The sequence below is a fragment of the Canis aureus genome, chromosome 18 (genome assembly GCF_053574225.1).
Source record: "Canis aureus isolate CA01 chromosome 18, VMU_Caureus_v.1.0, whole genome shotgun sequence".
Lineage (NCBI taxonomy): Eukaryota > Metazoa > Chordata > Mammalia > Carnivora > Canidae > Canis > Canis aureus.
In genome coordinates, this window is record NC_135628.1 from 18,558,258 (window position 1) to 18,579,526 (window position 21,269).

Consider the following 21,269-nt stretch of genomic DNA (forward strand, 5'->3'; position numbering starts at 1 on the left):
TTTAAAAAATTAAATAGCAAAAATGAAGAGTGGCTAGCATAGCATGTACTAGATGAGGCAAGCCCCCCAGAGCCCTGCGGAAGAGGGTAAGAACTCCCATTTTTTACTCTGAGTGGCATGACCACCAACTGTAGGGCCTTGCATGGATTTGCGGTATGATCTGAATTACTCTTTTTTTAAAAGCATATTTAATAGTAAATATTTCAATTTTTTTTTATTTATTTACGATAGAGAGAGAGAGAGAGAGAGAGGCACAGGCAGAGGGAGAAGCAGGCTCCATGCACCGGGAGCCCGACATGGGATTCGATCCCAGGTCTCCAGGATTCCGCCCTGGGCCAAAGGCAGGAGCCAAACCACTGCGCCACCCAGGGATCCCCCTGATCTGAATTATTCTTAAAAAGCACTGCTCTGCCTGCTGTGTTGAGGACCACAGGAGCATGAAGGTGGAAGCAGAGAGGTCAGCTGGGAGGCAACTCAAAGGCGAAGAGAAGGCAGTGGATTGGACCAGGGTAGGGGTGGTGGAGGTGGTGTGTGGTGGTCAGATTCTCCGTATTTTCTCAAGGCAGAGTTCATAAGACTAGCTGACAGGTTGGATGTGAGGTATAAGAGAGAAAGAGGACCCTGGGATAACAGTACAGTTTGGGGCCTGAGCAACTAAATAGATAAAGTTTCCATTAAATGAGAGGAAGAAGGGGGCTCTTGAGTGGCTTAGTCGGTTGGGCATCTGACTGTTGGTTGTGGCTAGGGTCATGATCTAATGGGTCATGGGGTCAGTGCACTGAGTGGGAAGTCCTCTTGGGGATTCTCTCCCTCTGCTCCTCCCCCGACTCACATGCACACTCTCTCTTAAATAAATAAATAAATAAATAAATAAATAAATAAATAAATAAATAAATCTTTAAAAATAAATGAGAGGAAGAAGATCACAAAAGGGGCAAGAGTGAGGGAGATGGTCAGGAACTCTATTTGGTGTGTTTAATATGAAGTAGGCCTAGAAACCTGAGTTCAAACTCAGTTGGTTAAGCTCAAGTCATGATCTCAGGATCATGAAATCAAGCCCTGCATTGGGTTCTACTCTCAGAGCCGAGTCTGGTTATCCTTCTCCCCTCTCCTCTGCCTCTCTGCTCCCCTTTAAAAATAAATAATTAAAATCTTAAAAAAGAACCTGGAGTTCTGGGGGGGGAGGGGATAGATGCTGGAGATACACCCTTGGGAGTTACCCTGGGGAGATGGATTTATAGCAAGGGAGTCAGTGGACACCGAACAGCAGAGGCCCCAGCACTGAGCCCCAGGGCACTCCAACTATTATGAAGTTAGGAAATTCAGAAGAAACTGACCAAAGAAAAAGAGAAAGGCAAATTTGATATTCTGGAAGCTGATTGAAGAGATGATCAATTGTATTTAATGCTGTTTATAGGCCAGGTATGATGGAGACTAAGAAAGAACCAAAGGTTTTAGCACCATGAGAGACCAAGTGATCACCTTAACAGGAGCAGTCTCTAAGGAGTGATAGGGGGAAACCTGATTGTAGAAGCTTTGGGAGAGAATGGGAAGAGCACACTGGAGTAGAATATTGTAGAATCAGTACTGGAGAGCACGGAGAGCCAGGGGAGCAGCAGAAAGAGGTGGGGAGAAGTGGGATCCAGAGAGACTGTTTTTCCTTTTAAGAAGGGAAGAAAGCTATTGAGATTTCCTTCATCCATCATAAACGCACCACAGCCCATGTACTAAAGAACCTGACTCCATTTTTGGTGTTTGCTGACGGCTTTCAGAAGGCCCCCACACCCCGTCCCTTGAGGCCAGTGAGAAGTCAAAACCATGCAAATCTCCCCCTAGGCACCCTAAAACCCTAAGCCAGTTGTCCCTTTAAGCTCTCTCCAGTCATTTTTAAAGCTTCTGGAGAGTCTATCCTGCTGGCCCCAGGGAATCTCATTATGTGAGTAATTGTACTTCTCATATCCTCTTGATGGGCATGTGGCATCATCAGTTTCAACACCAAACCGACTTTTGGGTGGGGCGTCCATGCCCCCTCTGTGAAGTGGCCTCCATAGCCTATTAGAACCAGAAAGCACCTTAGATGTGGCCAGTGGCCTCCCTCGCAGGCTGGGCCTCTTCCTGCTTCCCACATTGTGTCAATGCTTAGAACCTGGGACCCATTCTCTGAACACATGATATGCTTCTGTGAAGCCATGCCCTTGCAATATGCTCCCCACCACTCAAAACTTACCAAATATATTCGAATGACATCAGCAACAAAACAGAAAAAATGAGTCCTAACAACCGTTGAGCACATACTGTGCCAGGCCCGTTAACCACTGCCTCCTTTCGTCTGGCTCATGCCATAGATAGTATCATCCCCATTTCGTAAACGAGGAAACCGAAGCTAAGAGGGTTTTCACTACTCTAGGCTCGTGCAACTAAGAAGTCAGGTTTGAACAACCGAGCAGCTGCTCAGTAGTTCTTCCTCCTAAAGGTCATGTGATTCGCCCTCTCCACATTTTGTCCTCCAGTAGGGCGTCATGTCCTGAGGAAGGATTTACTGCATCCATATTTTCTAATCTCTTTGGCAAAAAGGACTAGCAAGAGCACTCAACCGCGGTTTCTAAATAAGTGAATGTGTCTGGGGCAATCTTCCCATTTCACAAACGGCAGGATGGCAAGTCAGCTGCACAGATTCACGGAGCCCGTTAGTTGTAGAACCAGGACAAAAAGCCAGGTCTCTGGATGGCAGGTTCAAGCTCTTTCCACTATGCTACAGCAGATCTGGTCGCTGCCCATGCTCTCCCAGGCTGTACAAGCTAGGCCACACACACACACGCACCCCACAAGAGCCCATCAAACACAGGCAGGAAACTGTCAGCCAATGTACATCGTTAAACTCATCTTAGTAATTTGGACATGCGCATCAAGAGTTTCAAAATACTAATTTCTGGGATCCCTGGGTGGCTCAGAGGTTGAGCACCTGCCTTCGGCCCAGGGTGTGATCCTGGAGTCCTGGGATCGAGTCCCACATCGGGGTCCCTGCATGGAGCCTGCTTCTCCTTCTGCCTGTGTCTCTGCCTCTCTCTCTCTCTATGCCTCTCATGAATAAATAAATAAAATCTTTAAAAAATATATTAATTTCTTTAAGTTTATATAATTCAATTTCTAAGAATCTATCCTAAGGAGATGACCCTAAATACAGAACGGCATTCAGAGCAGCATTATTTTTAATATTAAAAATGGAATATATTGTGCATAACCTAACTTTAGGAAACAGCTAAACAAGTATTAGACTCAAGCAACAATCAAGAATGTCTATGAAGAGTATATAGTAATTTGGCTATAATATGCTATGCAAATGGTGGGATATAAAATTATAAATGTACTATGCTTGCAAATATATTTAAAAATCCAAATGGGGCAGCCCCAGTGGCGCAGTGGTTTAGCGCCGCCTGCAGCCCGGGGTTTGATCCTGGGGACCCTGGATGGAGTCCCACATCGGGCTCCCTGTATGGAGCCTGCTTCTCCCTCTGCCTGTGCCTCTGCCCCCCCCCCCCCGTGTCTCTATGAATAAATAAATAAAATCTTAAAAATAAATCCAAATGGAAGTTGCTGCAAGGAAATAGACCGATGTATTTTCTTTATCTTTCAAAATTCCTTTAATTATATTACCTTTATGACTGGGATGAGATAAAAAGCAAACTTTTGCTACAGAGAGACAAAAAATTTTTTTTCCAGTTTACATCAGTTTCATTTTGTACCAGGAGGTATTTACCTTAGGAGAAAAAATTAGGTTGGTTTTAAACATAACTAGAAACTGGATGAATATAAAGTTTTAGAGTCTTCTGTGGATCTCATAGCTGTATTTAAAGAAAGTCTCAGATGTGCATAAGTGGCTAAGTAACATTATTGGAAATGAAAACTCTTCATCTAACAGGTATTAAGGAAGGATTCACTCTCTATGGAGCCAAACCGTGCCATTTAATGGCATTTACTGATATGAATTAAAATTTTCCCCAAATACATGAGAACATTATTCTATAAAAACACACGATTTAGGTTAAATCTCTGAAGAGATTTTGACCTTGAGCCAAGAGCAATACAAGTTTTAAAATAGAAATACTGTTTCTGTCATAGATACTGTTTGTAACAGCAGTCAGGTACCAAAGGAATAAAGACTAACTATGGTTGTATAACCTAGATTTTCTCTAAATACATTTTAGACTCAGAAAATGACATCTTAACATGTATAGTATAGCTATAAGAATTTAGATTTTGTAATATATCAGTAATGATTTGGGGTAGTGGAGCTTCTATGTGAGATAAGTGAAATTTTTTCTAGTTTAACCTTTTTTTTTACTTCAGTCTTACCATAATAAAAATGAAACACAGCTCCATTTTTTATTTTTATCAATGACTAAAGGTTTCCCACCATCTCCTGATGAATGTTTAAGAAGCTAACACTGTCATTGGCAATGTGCTATTTCAGCTGAAAATGCTGTGTTGCTGTGTGGTTATCAAACCCCATGGTCAGAGAAATGGCAAATAAACTCTAAAAATGGTGAAAAGTTTGTTTTGCTAAGAGTTCCTTGTTATGAGTAGACTCTGGGGCTAAGTTGTCTGGATTCAGATTCCTGCTCCAACCCTTCTCAGCCTGGTGACCTTATGCCAAGTCACTAAACTTCTCTGTACTTTCATTTCCTCAAATGTAAAATGTAGATAATAATAGTAGGTACTCACAGATGATTAAGTGTGCAATTTAAGTTGTAAGCTGTAAATTGCTCAGATCTAGGCCTGGCATCGTTTTATATGTATGCATGCATATATAATTTAATGAATAAATTAACTTTAATGATTATGCAGGTGATGCTTTCAAAGTAAGGCCTAATCTTAGGAAGGTGTTGACATGTGAGTATAACTAAGACTACCTTTATGTATATGGCAAAAAAATCATTTTCTGATCAGCCATGATTAAAAAACATAGGGTTATTTTAATTTGACCAAATCACCAGAGAGTTGAGTTTAAGCTGGAAGTATTTTGATCATAAAGGGCAGTTCTTCTTGGCATACGGTACCAAGAAGTATGGAGTATGAGGAGTATGGGGTTGAGGAGTATGAGGTTGCGTTGAAGATGTGTAAATGCTGCAAAAACAGGCTTGTATCTCAAAATATTCTGATATCAGAAGGAAAAATGGTACAAAGGGTATATTGTAGGAGGAGAGTTTTTTTTTTTTAAGATTTATTTATTTATGATAGACATAGAGAGAGAGAGAGAGAGGCAGAGACACAGGAGGAGGGAGAAGCAGGCTCCATGCTGGGAGCCTGACATGGGACTCAATCCCGGGACCCCAGGATCACGCCCTGGGCCAAAGGCAGGCAGCAAACCAGTGAGCCACCCAGGGATCCCTGTAGGAGGAGAGTTTATAGAAAGCAAACAGCATGGAGGAAGAAATTAGAGCTTATATTGGTCCTGGATGGAAATATGACTGGTAGTTTGGTCCTGGGCTTCCAGCATGCTACTCAGGAAAGAGCCTTCTGGACTCTTGGGGAATGTGATGAACAGCAGCAGGGCAGCCTGCGAAAATGTGAATGGGCTCAAAATCTTCACTTTCAACTTCCTTACCTTGCCCATATGACTGGGTGTTGGCAGCAGATGGAGTTCCTTGCTCCTGTGACAAAGCACTTTTCTGAGTACCATGGAGCAGAGGGCACATTTCTAAAAACACACCCTCAGTGACTCTCGGGAATCACTGGGCCACACTTGGTATGTATTATGAGTAACCATTTTCAAAGACAGTCACATCAAATCCAGATGGTTTAGACTTATACCTACTTCCTAATTGTTCTCAGACTACTCATAGGACATGAAGCATAGTTTGTGCTGACTCCCCTTCTATACCATCCACTCAGGTTTCAGACTGGTATTCCTTATAATATTAGTTACTTCCAGTTGTTCTATATTTAAAGAATGAAAAAATTCTACATATGTCCTTTTCTTAGAAAATTACTATTTATATTATTGTTTAGAAGTATCAGCATTTTCCACTTAGTTGTAACCATGTAAGGCTAATGAGTATCTAATAATACTAGTGTTTGGGAAACTAATACTTGACACTTAATCTTAGAACCGTTCTGAGGATTCAAACCAACAGTGCACATAATTTGCAGTGCCCCAAACACAACAAAGGCTCAGTAAAGGTTGAATATGATGATGATGATGATTACTATTATTAATAATGATTACTATTAGTAACCTATGATTAGCTATGACTATTACTAATAACAGGTACTCTTTAAATAAACTTAGCTAGTGGTCCTGCTATATCCTTGAATGATGCACACCTAAGAAACCTGGGTGACATTGTAGGGAGTGCAGAGGGGCATTACATGTCCTTTCTCTTCCACAGGATGAGTCATTCAGGGCCAGTGGATGAGAAAACATGAAGAAGAGTAAGCACAGGATGTTTGGCCACAGCTGATGGCTAATGGCCTAGAGAGCACTTTGGGACGTTGGATCCAGGCAGGCAGGGCAGGAAGCACCACCACTTTTGGGCACTTATTCTTGGGTCTGTATACCAGCAGAACTTGGACACAACATGCTGGTTCCCATGGGCCCCTAAGAATTGCTGTGGTGTCCCAATGGATGGAACCCAGGGTGTCATCTGAATCCTAGCATTCCACATTGTGACCTCTCAGCTCCCTGGTGCCAGTTAGTCTGAAATTCCCAGGATCTCTGGGCCATGACACAAGGTCCTGGCATCCACTCATCTTGTTTTCAAAAGCCCTCTGATGGAGAAGAACAGTCTCTTAGCCCCACATGACATGTCTTAAACAATAGGAATCTAGAGGAAACTGCCCTCCTGCCTGTTTTTCTGTATCCTTCCAAAACCTGTTACATTCTGGCAAAAGCCCAAAAACCAACCACCAGGACCCTAAGGAGAAGTAGTACATATGTGGGGTGAGTAGAAGCTTGGGGGAGTATCACTGCTTTGGGCTTGCTTGCCTGTTGCAGGCACTGTTACATATGGTGTTAAGCTTTATGCATAATGCATTTGTATTTTAGTTTTTCTGTACAAATAAAATAAATGTGAAACAACTGGTATACTTTTTTCCGTGATGAGAAAAAAAGTCTTCCACAAACAGTATAAAAGTAGGTTAAACGAGTGGGAATTTATAGATGCACAAATGTTTTAATGAATATGAAAAACACTATTTCTATGCTATAGGATAACAGAAATATGTAATTAACAGTTTATTATGTATGTATGGCACCATTTTGGACATTTCGTATCTTATGTCTCCTCTCCAACCATCCACACAGCCACCCACCTACCTATTTACCTATCTATCCAGATTCATCCTTTGATCCCTTTCTCCTTCCATCTTCCCATCCATTTGTCATCTATCCATCCACCCAAGAAACAACAAACCAATTAACCAACAAATCAATCAAACAACTGACCAATATTAAGTGAATACCCCCTAAGTGTTAGGCTCTGTCCTAGGTGCTCTGGGCACCCAAAGTCAAAATAAGATCCAGTCCTTGTTCTCACTCAAGGCAGTTCAAAGACTAAGAAAAGGGCATATAGCCCAGGAATTTTTACATATGCAGAGAGAGCTGTGCCGTTCATCACCGCTGTATTTCACATCTGAAAATTCCTCTCCCTCTAGGCCTATTTCTTCGTCTTGAGTAATCTCCATAGTTGGCATTGTTCTAAGAATACGAACCTTTACTGCCTGAAAATAAATTCTTCTGCTAAGTACATAACTTAAAATGAGCGCTTATATAAGTATATGCATAAAATCCCAGTAAGCTGAGACCACAGTTGTAAACTTGGACCTCCTCAGGATATATTCCATCCCATCTGACATTGTCCTTCTTCGTTCACCTTGCTAACTCCTATTCATCCTTCCAACTTCCCCCGGGCCATTCATCACTTTCCCCAGAAAGCTTTTCTCTGTGTCTGTCTTAGCACAGACGATTATTTATGTACTTGTTTTTCTTCTGGCACTGTTTGGTCCTAAATCCTATATGGCCATGTCTGTCTTGCTCATTGCTGTATTCCTGCCTTTAGCACATTGTCTGTCTGTAGAGTGTTCAATAAATACTTCTGAATGAATAAACAGATGAGCAAGTAAACTGAGAGCAGTTTCTTGGGAAATATATACTTGACAGGCTGCTTAGAACACAGAGTTTCCCCTGCAATTTATTACTTTGGTCAAGAATCTAGAGGAAGTAGTACGGTTTTAGTTACTCTGAATGAGAACAGAATGGAATGACAACAATTTATTCTACAAGGTAGAGTAAATCATTATCATAAGATGAAACAATACAGTGAGACGAGATCAATTACTGTTTCTGGTAAGCAGTTATTAGAGCAACTTCCTCATCTTACAGATGAGGAAATGGAGGCTCAGAGCAATGGGGGAGTCTGTTCTAGGTTCCCAAGCAAGTTGGTAGCAAAATAGCACCACGGAACGAGGTTTCTGGAATCCCAATCCACTGTTCTTTCTACTTCATCTCCCTGACATTAGCAACCATTGCTTGCTCCCATTGTCAGAGCATGATCCTATCCAAAGAAGCTATACCGGGAAAGGTTTTGGAATCTAAGATTTATTAATGCTCTAACAAGAAGTTCTGAAGCCAAGATGATTTAAAATAAATCATTCTTGACCTTAAAAAAAAAATCAAATTGTGACATCTGGAGCTACATGTCTTAAACAAGAATATCTCTCCAGAGCTTCGGGTTATTAGCTTTAGGCTTAAAAATATGAAAAGGAGAATAATAAGAGCATCTTAACATTTTTGAGAGATTCTGGTCCAAGTCAACATTTCTGGTGCTCCTCCAGGAGGCACACAGCTCAGGTACAAACCATCAATGTACCTGAGCTGGGCCAAAGACTGAGCTGAGTCATTTCTCTTCATATTGTAAAGAAAGGTCACAATGAAGAGAATCACAGCTATTAATTAGTAAACACTTCTAAGGTGTGCAAGAGTAAGCACATAAGATTGGTAGAAAAAGGCACATATGCTGGGGCACCTGGTGGCTCGGTCAGTTAAGCATCTAACTCACGATTTGGGCTCAGGTAATGATCTCCAGAATTGAGCCCTGCATCTGGCTCTGCACTCAGCAGGAAGTCTGCTGGAGCATTCTCTCTTTCTCTCTCTCTCTCCCTCAACCCTACCCCCTCGCTTGCATTCTCTGTCTGAAATAAATAAACCTAAAAAAAAAAAAAGAAAGAAAGAAAGAAAGGAAGAAAGAAAGAAAGGAAGGAAGGAAGGAAGGAAGGAAGGAAGGAAGGAAGGAAGGAAGGAAGAAAGAAAGAAAGAAAGAAAGAAAGAAAGAAAGAAAGAAAGAAAGAAAAGGCATATATCTATCTGTTCATAAGGCTAAGAAGTTGATGACCATTTTCAACATTTACTTCCCTGAAGCTATGTTATGATATTGAGGGTGATGATACTGGTAATCAAAGATTATGCTTCTAGAGACATCATGCTCTCTACGCGACACGCCTTTACTTCATTACCCAGGAGGTAGACACCGAGAAGTAGAATCTTAGAGGCTTAGGGGATAAATAATTTGCCTTGCCCCACAGCTAATAGGGAACAGAGCTGGCTTTCGAGACCAAAATTGGTCTGGCTTGTGTCCCACATCTCTAACCTTTACACAATTTTTTGTACTTTTCATAGAAAAATTAGCTGCTCAAACTTGGTAAACATGGTTCAGTTGAATGCAGATGGGACAAACTCCTGGGGTCTTCACTCCTTCCCACTCTCTTCCCCATTTCTGGCCTTGTAAAACCATCCTTCCTCACGTTTGAAGTGAGCACAGAGTAAACCACTCTATCTGAGGAGCATACTGGAAGCAGGAAGCTATAGATCATGAAGATCCGAGAGTTACCCTTATTTCACAAGACAGCTTTTTGCCTTTAAAATGGGCACTTGCCCCTAATCCCCCTGCAAGATATAAGACAAAGCATAAGAAATTCCCAGCGCAGGGCATGACATATAATAGATGCTCAGTAAATATCGGCTGGATTTGAATTTGCCCCCATATTTCTATTGTTACAATAGGGTAAGGGTGCCCTGGAGGAAGTGGGGCCTGTCCCCAAGATCTGCTCTGAGGGTATGTGAGGCTCAGGCATTAGGAATGACGTGGTTCCCAAACTATGCTTGGGGAGCTTTAAAAACTCAGAGGTCTACTTACCATTCTGGATCAACTAAATCAGGATGTCTGGGGGCAGAAGCTAGGCATCGACATTTTTAAAAGATGCTCAGGTAGTTCCAGTGTGCACGTGCCAAGGGAAATTTGCTTCAAAAAACACTGAGGGCTGCAGTGAGATTGGGAGCTGCTGGTTTGGAAAGGGGGCAACTGTACCTGATTTGCCTTAGAGACAGAGAGAGGAGGTTGACCTCAGAAAAGAATTCTTTGTTCCCTCTCCCAATGCATAATTAACCAGACGGTTTGTATCCTGAGGCAATGGGGGCCTTCCTGGCTGATCCACGGTGGTTTTACCCAATCTTACCTAAGAAAGGACTGGAGTTGGGGTGAATTGGAAAAGTTTGATCTGTACAGGGAGAAGGGCCAGCTAGGATCACCTTGGGCTGATTTCACTAGTGTGATATTTCCCCATTCAATGGCAAAAAAAAAATGAAAGCTCCAAATTACATGTGAAACCAGATGATGGGGAAGCACAGTAAGAGAAAAGGAATTAGTACCATGTGAAAAAGAAGTGAGGATAAAAAGCACACGAAAGAAGAAATATGACAATTCTTCCAAAAAGCCTACAAGTCTTTGAAAAGAAATGTGAGAAAAAAAATGTTTTAAAAATTACAGTGTGTGGACCTGAGATTTTCAGGGCCCTCTGAGGTGGGGGAGAACCTGATTCCTGATCCACCATGTTCCTGGCAAGGAGCATCGCAACAGGAGAGATGCGAGATTCCTGGGCAAACCTGAAACCACATAAAAGGAAACAGGGAACTGGTCTCTCCCAGTTTTGTGTAACTTAATTCAAATGCAGGGGAGACGTTTTTGTGAAAGAATCACTGTCCAGTTCAAGGCAACAGAGTTCTTAGCTGGTTGAATTTCACCAGTGTGTCCTCTGGGCATTACATCTGTCTGTTCCTGAATTCTGATATTTTTTTCACACCCCCGGATCATTACACCAAGAGCTTTGCAGATGAGATTGACGAAGGGAAAGGCCAAAGCAATAGGACTTATCTTCTTGGGTGTACTTGCCAGACTAAAGCACATCCTTTCATATCCAAGTGATTGAGGGCAACTAAGACTTCTGAGAGGGGACATTTGATAAATATTTTGATTCCATTGAGAAGTCTCCTGCTTATGACACATGGCACTTGTTTTTTTTTGTTTTGTTTTGTTTTGTTTTCATCCTGACCGCTAAGATCTCGGCCAAGAAACCTGATGTATTAAGGCCTCAGTTTCTTTACTTTCAAATGAGGAATTAGCTGAAACCATTTTCCATCTTCAAATGTTCAAAAAACATTAACTTTAACATTAGTTTCACAGATGCTCTTGAAATGTTAAAGTGAGGGATGGGGATGCGACAAGTAACCAGATAATGATATAATACTGAAGCCATGAGAGAACAGAGATGGGACAGCCAACATCAGAATCCTATGTGATGCGTGTGTGTGTGCGCGCGTGTGTGTGTATGTGTATGTGCTACACCATCAGCTCTAGTGGTATTCCCTTAGTAAACTAATTATTTAGTTGTATAATTTGCCTCATAGTTTAGAGACTCAAATAGAACCAATACATCCCATTACTTCTAGAATCTTCACCATCTAAAAAATAAATGGGGACTTATGCTTCCATTTTATCCAACAAAGACCCCTAATCATAGCCTGTGGTAACAACCATTGTATCTGTGCATCATGGGGAAAGTTTGAAGTTAAACAGAAATGAAAAAAATATACATTGTCTTTTGGGACATACAGGAGGCCAGACTCTGAAAGGTTAACAGTGGATCTATGAATATAACACACTATAATTGTTAATTAAAAAAAAAAAGAGTGGGCAATTGAAATTGTAGCATTACTATCATTTGTTTGTAGACTATAGGTAGAGTAAAACGTGTGATTTTTAAAATACGTGCTAATTTGTGAGCAGAGGCTACCGAGCCATGGGCAGGCATCACATTGGAGTAACTCTAGCACGGAGAGGGAGGCTGGGCCCCCGAGTACAGCTGCACAATTCATCAATGTCGGGGTGTCTTGCTCCCTGGGCCACCCCGCTGACTTCCCACGTACTGAACTGGAACCATGCACTGCCATGTCAGGATGTCCAAGCACTTCAAAAACTGCCCCTTTCAACACTTGGTTTCTCCTCATAATTACTTCTTGTGTTTCCCTCCTGATACTCATTTAAATGCTAACTAAAGGGAGCGAGTTCTCCAAGGTGAGAGACTCATGGCTGTAACCCGGAGCTACCTCAGAGTGAAAATTAAAATCAATTATACCCCATGTGGGTATAATTATAGTAACTTAATGAGCAGGAATGTAAAACGATCGTCTTCTGGGAAACAAATATACTTTGTGATGTGAATGAGTGTGACATGCACTGCTCAGCACTTGTCAGATCTTTCTCGAGTTCAGTTCTGAGATCTGCTCAGGTGGGTGTCCAGGAGTGTGAAGGACTTAGAGAAGCTCTCAGGTGCTGAGAATGCTGGGAATGGCCCTCTCCAAGGAAGTGACAGGCTCATTATTACTCAGCTTCAAAGACAGAGGTGGCTGCTGGTGCTGTGCATGTGGCAGCTTCAAGAGTTTTATGCATGATTGACAGGAGGGCACTGCGCTATTATTGCTGAGGCCAGGGCGCGATGGCCAGCCTGAAGGAGGCCCACAATCAGGCCAGGAAGAGCTCCAACAGTGGCACTGGCCACAGTCACTGTTTCGAGGGAGGTCCTTGACACCAGGGCCACATCTCATGCTCCTGAGCCAGACCATCACTAGCACTAGGACCCCAGGTAGCTATTCCACAGGCCAGAATAATCAAATAACATACTAGAATTGCAAATCTTCAGGGACACCTGGGTGGCTCAGGGGTGGAGCATTTGCCTTCGGCCCAGGGCATGATTCTGGAGTCCTGGATCGAGTCCCATGTCGGGCTCCCTGCATGGAGCCTACTTCTCCCTCTGCCTGTGTCTCTGCTGCACTCTCTCCCTTTGTGTGTGTCTCATGAGTAAATAAATAAAATCTTAAAAAAAAGAAAATCTTCAGATGTGCCCTTAATGAGCCTAAAGTCTGCCAAATATTCTGGACCAAGAGGTATGCCATGTTGCTTCTGTAGGACTGTGGCATGAGTGAGTCAGATTGGGTTACAGATGACTCCCCGAGGGTCTTACAGTTCCCTGTGATTCTGGAGAAACAGGGAAGGTTGTGGAGCACTGCCCCAAGGACTGTATGTACACTACACTGGAGTCTGCAGCTTTCCCCGGCCCTTATCTTGTCAGCATTCTTGAAATCATCTGACCAGGGTTTCACAAAAGTGTCCTGCAGATCACCTGAAGAACCTATCATATTTCTGGCCTGCTTCTCACATCTATAAACCAAAGGAGAGGTAGGGGAGGGAAGGCAGGAATGCACTTTTTATACATGCCTCATGATGTTCATGCACAGTAAGGTTGAGACTTGGCTTCCTGGAGTGTATATGGTCATCTGCTAGCTCAGAGCATGCATGGGCAAGGGGAAACTTCACTTTTCCCAGAGAGTTTGCTCTCAGTTCCGGAAGGCTCCTTCTTCTGTCCCTCTATCCTTCACTCCCCCACCCTCTTTCTTTCATGTCTACTACGATCTAGGCCAGGCACTATGAGGCTGTAGGAAATGAAAGATGAATAAGACATGGGCCTTGCTTCAAGGGGCAAATATCTGGTTTAGTTGAGGAGATAGACATCTGAACAAGTAATCATAAAACTCTATGAGTTAAGCTGTAGTAAAGGTAGGTGCAAAGTGTCCCAGGAGTAGGGTGGAAAAAATAATAAACTTAAAGCGGGGTTGGGAGGTACTTCAGGTTCAAGATCAGAAGTCTTCAAAGAGGAAGTGACATTGAGATGGATCTCGAAGGAAGAGCAAGAATTTATTAGATTAAGAAAGAAGAAAAAGGCATTTAAAAAGTGTACAACCAGAAGCACACAAGCTTGAAATATATCACAAGTTTGGCATATGGCCCCCAAATAGTCATTATTCTGATAAGAGTTTCATTATTATGGGTTTTAATTCTACCTTGAGACCTACAGAATGGATTCATTCTTCTGAAGATTCTTCTCAAAGTTTAATTGAGATGGGAAAATGTTTAGTGGTCTAGCTTTGAGCGTATGGCTGCCCTCTTCTGAACTCGGGGTGAAATGGGGGGTAGGCAGAGAAAGGCTAGGATGGCATGTTGCCAGGGAAACCCATGAAACTTGGCTCCCATGTGGGTTGGGGTGAACCACAGTCCTGAGACAAGGTGTCAGGTTATCCTCTATTCTCTCTGGGGTGAAATGCATTGTTTGGATCCAACAGCTATTGAATAACACTTGATACCCCTCCCTACCCCCTGGTCTCTGTCACTTGTTCACCACAGGCATGGTTTAGCTGCATGTTTGAGCTTTTAAAAATAATACTTGTAAGATGGATATCAGAAAGTGGACTAGGAACAATGGTACCCATTCAAAAACTGAAATCCTACAGTTCCTGCAGTGAAGGGGGAAAACCATACACAGATATTAAAAAGGAAGTCAGGAACCTGCATTTTCATTCTGGTTTTGCCACCGGCCAGCTGGGTGACTTTGGGCATGTCTTTTACCTTTCTGCATGTCCTCAAATGTGAAGTGACTAGTAGCTTTAAATTTATGCGTCTACCAGATTATTTTTCAAAACTTCAGTATCTAATTGGCATTATTATTATTATTGTTACTACTAATTCTGCATTACTAGCCAACTGAGAATTTGTACAAGGCAGTCCTGGAACATCATGAAGACAGTCATTATGTTGCTGCTTATTATAATAATATCTTATAATGCTATAATTAAATTATAGTATATTTTTAAATTTAGTTTTTTAAAAATATTTTATTTATTTTAGAGAGACAGCAGGAGCAGGGAGAGGAGGAGCAGACACAGAGAGAGAAGCAGACTCTCCACTGAGCTAGGAGCCCGATGCACGGCTAGATCCCAGGACCTTGAGATCATGACCCAAGCCGAAGGCAGATGCTTAACCAACTGAGCCACTCAGGCACCCCAAATTATAGTATATTTTATTATTTTTAGTAGTGTGCTTGAATTGGCTCCAAATGTGTGCATCTCCTCCTAGCTTGATTCAGTGACATCATGTTGGAAGCTGAAAATCAGCCATGGTAAGAGCATGAACACAATGCAAATACGCAAACATCAGGATTCCTTCTATTTTCCCACAGGGAAAACATTCCAGGTTGTTAAACATTTAGGAGCATAGCACAGGTTATGGTATTTCTTTTTTTTATTTTTATTTTTTTTTTAATTTTTAATTTTTTTATTTTTTATTTTTTTTAGGTTATGGTATTTCTAAAAGGATCCATAAAATTACTTTTTAGAAATAAAATAGTATTTGAAGTGATTGTTTGGATCATGATTTTAATACTTTTTATAGCTGGCTTTTTAAAAAATACACGGAAGGTTTTTTTTTTATTTAAAGTCAGAATTGTTAACATATAACTTACATGCAGTAAAATTCGCTCATTTTAAGTATACAGTTCTGTGAGTTTTGACATATGTGCACAGTCATGTACCTGTGACCATATAGGAGGACTGCACTGCTTTGTCCTATTTGAAATTGTCATGGCCATGTGACTTCCTCTGGCCAACGAAATGGAACTGGTAATGAGCATCGTTTTCAGATAGAAGCTGGAAGCAGCAATCATAGAAAAAGGATAGTACTAGGTATAGACTGTAATGGGTATGGAACATGAGTAGGAAATAAATGTTTGATCCTTTAAGCTACTGATATTTGGGGGCTGTTAGCACATCCTAACCTAGAGCATTCCCATTGGGACAGTGATGACTGTGTGAATGACAAAGCAGGTAAATAAGTTGACTTAAAAATTCTGCAAAAAAAAAAAAAAAAAAAAAAATCTTACTATCTTAGCATACTGTGCAGAGTCCTTCATGGAAAAAAATATCTTAAACCACCTCCTTTGGTTTCATTTCCAGATCTTTCCTTCCAATATTCCAACCATCCGGAGTATCTGAAACTCCCTGAACATATTACTATTGCCACTACCATTTACGGAGCATCTACTATGTGTCACATACTGTTCTCAATACTTTGCAGTTATCTCATCTGAAGTATGATATCTTTGCTCCCTGTTTCCCCTATTTAGTGTGCCCATCTTCCCTTTCTTCATCCAAAAACATCCTACTTATCCTCTATGATACAGCTGGAATGTCATCTCCTTTTTGAAGTGTCCCTAACCCTTTCTCTAATATTGCTCCTCTGCAAAGCTCCCAGAGATTTAGTGCAAAATGTATATTGTCCTGTTATTATTTGTCTATTTCTGTGGCCCCCCTAAATCTGTCACCACAACTGGACTATGCACCTACTGCAGGGCTTATATAGGGTGGGATTTCAGGCCAGGAAGGAGACAGAGAGTGAGGACAACATTCTGGGTGGGCAAAGAACGTAAGTTTAACTTAAAGGAATAAGCCGTGATTGCATTTTAGACCAAAGGCCCAAGTGAGTCTTTTAAAATTGTACAGCATCCACTTAAAATAGTTCATTAACAGGTGGATCTGGATTTAGCCTGGGTAGACCCTGATCTCTCTACTAAATCTAAACTGACCACCTCTAAACCTTGACATGACCTAGTTAGGTTTTAAGGGTTAGCATGATGGTCTCTGTTTCCCTGATGTCATAGAAGCAGGATGTTTGAAAGTGCCTCTAGGTGCTCACCCTAGTTTATCTGGTTGAAGAGTGTGGGAGTGGGATCCTAAATCTGTTTCACAGCTGGAGAGGCTGTACCCAAGCACTTCTTCCCATGGGATAGGGAAGAAGTGTCCTCCCTCCAGGTAGCAACCCAAGGCCCCCAGGTGCTGAGACCTTGTGTTGCCAGATAATTCTTGTAAACTGCTGGCACCCAAATCCAGACTGCCTGGTGCCAACGTAGTTTCATTATCTCCCCACTGACAAAATTCCTCTCACACTTGCCCTACGAAAAGGGAGATAAACAGAGGTGGGGGTATGTTCCTCTCCTGGAACACAAATCCAGCCAGCGGAGGGCATAGTCTCAGTGGGCCTTTCCATCCTCTCTTATCTGGCTGACCCTGGCTTTCACAGTTCCTTCTTTTCCTGTAAAGCCTATTCCAATGCCTAACTTCTATCGTGTGATGTTGTGGAATTCACCCCTAACCCTGGTGGATGACAGCTGGCAACTCAGAATGGACCCAGCTTGCAAAACGATACCCCTCCAAAAATGGAATAATAGGGCCAACAAACAGCTAAGCATTTTGTAATTTGCAAACCATGTTCAGGTGTATCAATTCATTATCCCCTCACGCTTATCGTGGGATCTAGAGAAAGCTTTATTCTCCCTATCTTATAGTCGAAGACCTGAGGCTGAGAGGGCTTGAAGCCTTGCCCTAGGTCATACAGCATATGCAGCGGACTCAGTTTGAGAAGCAAGTTTTTCTGACTTCACACCTCGCTGCTCTTGCTCTCTGGTGACACAAGTGCTATCCACTCTTACACCCTTCCTGTAAAATGTGTCATGGTATTGACTTCAGCTTTATATCAAATTACATTTACACAGGAGAGCGTGCACCAGCCAACCACAGCCGGTCTTGCAGAGAAAGAGGAAATAAAGTCTGAACGCATAGAGAACACTTTCAGAAAAATCTAAAAAGTCCACCAGGTAGGCTTCCATGTGCCATCTGACCTAGCTGATGAAAATTCAGTGGCCACAGATGTGCACAGTCATTGTCAAAGACAAAGGAAGCAGGAGAGTATAGTGTGCCGCAGGTGTAGCGCACGGTGGGGCCAGGTGAGGCAAGTGAGGGGCACTCACTCCCAAGTGCTGCATCTGTAAAAACACCATGAGTGGGTACCTCTTCCGTTTTGTGCCCAAGCCCCCTCCTTTGCCTCACCCAAGTCCCAGCCTCAGTATACCAAGTCTCCCCATCCCAGTGCTAATGGTCCATCAGATCCTGAGGGGCAAAACTGAAAGCTGTATCTTCAGAATGAGATCAGAAGGAAACTAGAAATAAAACTGTCTTGTCCAACAGGACCAGCCACAGGATTTGTAGGGCCCAGTGCAAAATGAAAATATGTACCCCCTTTTCAAAAATGATTAAGAATTTCAAGAAGGTGACAGAAGAACATTAAACTAAGTGAGGGCCTTCCAAGAGCCGGGCTCTCGGAGGCCGCATGGGCCTCACACCCATGAAACCAGCCCGGTGCCTGCATGTCCTCCTACCTGCCTGCCCTAGCTACCTGGCTGTCCTCCACTGTAGGTGTGGCCCCCCTGGTCAGGTATCCTCCCTTAGCCACATTCAGCTATGAGCACACACCCAGTTGCCTAGGAGGTGACCTCTAAGAAACTATGGAGATATCTCATCAGTGGCTGCTGAAATAGTACCCGGATGGGATATAGAAGGCCTGGGTGTGGTCCTGTCTCCAAGACACTAAGCAGGTTATAATACCTTGGGCCGATCACAGAATTGCCTTTACACGTAGGTTTCCCCCTTTGGGTTGGCTCCTAACTTTGAACCTTCAGGCTACGGACTCCTCAGGGTTCATGATTACCTATGTGCTTGGAGAATTACCTATATCTAGAATAAGTACAGCCTCCCTCAAAGTATTGTCTCTTCCTCATATAAACGACCATTTTAAAATGAGGTAAATATGAATAAATACAAATTCATTTAAAAATATTGAATTAAGGATGCCTGGGTGGCTCAGCGGTTGAGCATCTGCCTGCAGCTCAGGGCATGATCCCGGGGTTCGGGATCGAGTCCCACGTCCAGCTCCCTGCATGGAGCCTGCTTCTCCCTTTGCCTGTGTCTCTGCCTCTCTCTGTGTGTCTCTCATGAATAAATAAATAAAATCTTTAAAAAGATACTGAATTAACAGTAGCTCTGTATCAACTGTGCTATTTCTTTCAGTCAGTGGATTTTTTTTTTTTTTTTTTTTTTTTTTTTTTTTTTTAGTCAGTGGATTTTTTAAAAAGGTTTTATTTATTTATTTGAGAGAGAGAGAGGGACTGGGAAGGAGAAGGACAGAGAATCTGAAGCAGACTCCACACTGAGTTCAGAGCCGTACCTGGGGCTTCATACCACGGCTGCTTTTCTTTTTTTTTAAGTTTTATTTATTTATTTATTTGACAGAGAGAGTCAATCAGTGGATTTTTTTAAAAAGCACTAAGATAAAATTCTGAAGATTTTTGTACTACTTTACCATGGATTGATAACAAATGTTTCTCAGATAGAGATCTGTCTGCCTACCACAGAATTTTTTTAAGTGATTTTATTTATTTGAGAGAGAGAATATGCACAAGCGAGGGGTGGGTAGGCAGAGGGAGAGGGAGCAAGGGAACAAGGAGCCCAATGCAGGGCTCAATCCTAGGACCCTGGGATCCTGACCTGAGCCAAAGGCAGATGCTTAACTGACTGAGCCACCCAGGTGCCCCAGGCCTGCCACACTTTAATCAGGATATTACTCTGGGGTCTCGATACAATTACAAGCTCACAATTAATTCGAAACCTTATCTGACTTGATTTCATTTATGTATTAAGTAACTATTTACTGAACACCTATCACGTTCAGGCACTGTTCCCACAATTGGGGACACAGTGAACATAATAGACAAAAATCTCTGTCCTTATGGAAATTATGCTGTCATGTAGGGAGAGACAGACATTAAACAAGTGAATATATGTAAATATGTATAAATAAGTATATATTCATAATAAAGAATATACATTTATATATTATAGATATACATTTATATTAAATATATATTTATATTATATATTAAATATATTACATTGCCTTATGTATATATTTATATATTATATGTATTTATAGAATACACATAAGTATAAAAGTATACATATATAAATATATGAAATAATAAATATAGATCTATAAAATAAATGGAACTGTATAACATAAAGCAGAGGGGTTATGGCTGAGCCATGAATCTCTGCCCAGATATCTAAAGCCTCGGTGGATTCTTCTCTTCCCAGGCCTCCACCATCGTTTTGTTGATTCTCTCTGCTTCAGGCTCTTCCCCAGCGGCCACCCCCATCCCCAGTTCAGTAACTTGTAGGATTGATCATCTGCCTCTACTTGTGTTTGCGTGGATAAAGAAAAAGTGGGGGGCCTATTGCCTCTCTCTCTCTCTGGTTTACTGTGATGCACGACGTAATGAAATCATGCACACACTGTTCATTGGGTTAATTCATCTATATCAGTTTTCTGTGGCTGCTGTAGTAACAAATGACTATAAGATTGGTGGCTTAGGGGCAGCCCCGGTGGCTCAGCGGTTTAGCGCCGCCTTCAGCCCAGGGCATGATACTGGAGACCCTGTATCGAGTTCCACGTCTGGCTCCTTGCATGGAGCCTGCTTCTCCCTCTGCCTCTCTCTGTGGGTCTCTCACGAATAAAAAAAAAAAAAAAAAAAAAAAAAAGATTGGTGGCTTAAAGCAATGCCAGTTTTTTCTCTCAGAGCTCTGGGGGCTAGAGTCTGAAATTAGTTTCTCTGGGCTGATATCAGGGGCTGTGCTCCCTTTGGAGCTTTTAGGAGACAATCTGTTCCTTGCCTTTTCCAGCCTCTGGGGCAGCTGACATCCCTCAGCTTGTGGTTGCGTCCTTTCAGCTTCTTCAAATCTCCCCGTGCTCCATCTTCACACTGATGGCCCCTCTGTGCCCATCTGTGCATTCCCTCCTGCCTCTCTCTCAGAAAGACATTCATGCTGGTGCTTAGGATCCCTCTGGATAATCCAGAATAATCTCATTTTAAGATCCTTAGTTTCATTCCGCCTACAAAGATGCTTTGCCAAATTAAGATAACATCTACAGGTTGCAGGGACAAAGACCTGCTGTCTTTGGAGCCCCCTTATTCCACCTGCCACAACGTCCTTAACCACTCACTCACTCACAGTCTGCACCTTCCTGCAAGCTTTCATGGTGGGGAGGCATGATCGGCACTCACAAGCAGACGGGTGCTCTGCAAAAAGATGAAACAAACCTTCCTATCTGCCTTAAAGACATTTGTCAAAGTAAAATATACACTCTGAATTTTTCTTTTTTTTT

The 21,269-nt window shown here is 42.2% G+C and overlaps 1 protein-coding gene and 1 long non-coding RNA gene across 3 annotated transcripts in view; one reads left to right on the forward strand and one right to left on the reverse strand.

The window, feature by feature from the left end:
* CHN2 (chimerin 2) overlaps positions 1-21,269 on the reverse strand; it is a 296,328-nt gene that overhangs the window by 46,335 nt on the left and 228,724 nt on the right. The gene's annotated exons all lie outside the window — the stretch shown is intronic.
* LOC144288664 (uncharacterized) overlaps positions 6,667-21,269 on the forward strand; it is a 51,992-nt gene continuing 37,389 nt past the window's right edge. The window contains exon 1 of the long non-coding RNA XR_013356618.1: positions 6,667-6,940. This is a non-coding gene — a long non-coding RNA (uncharacterized LOC144288664). The remainder of the gene's footprint in view (positions 6,941-21,269) is intronic.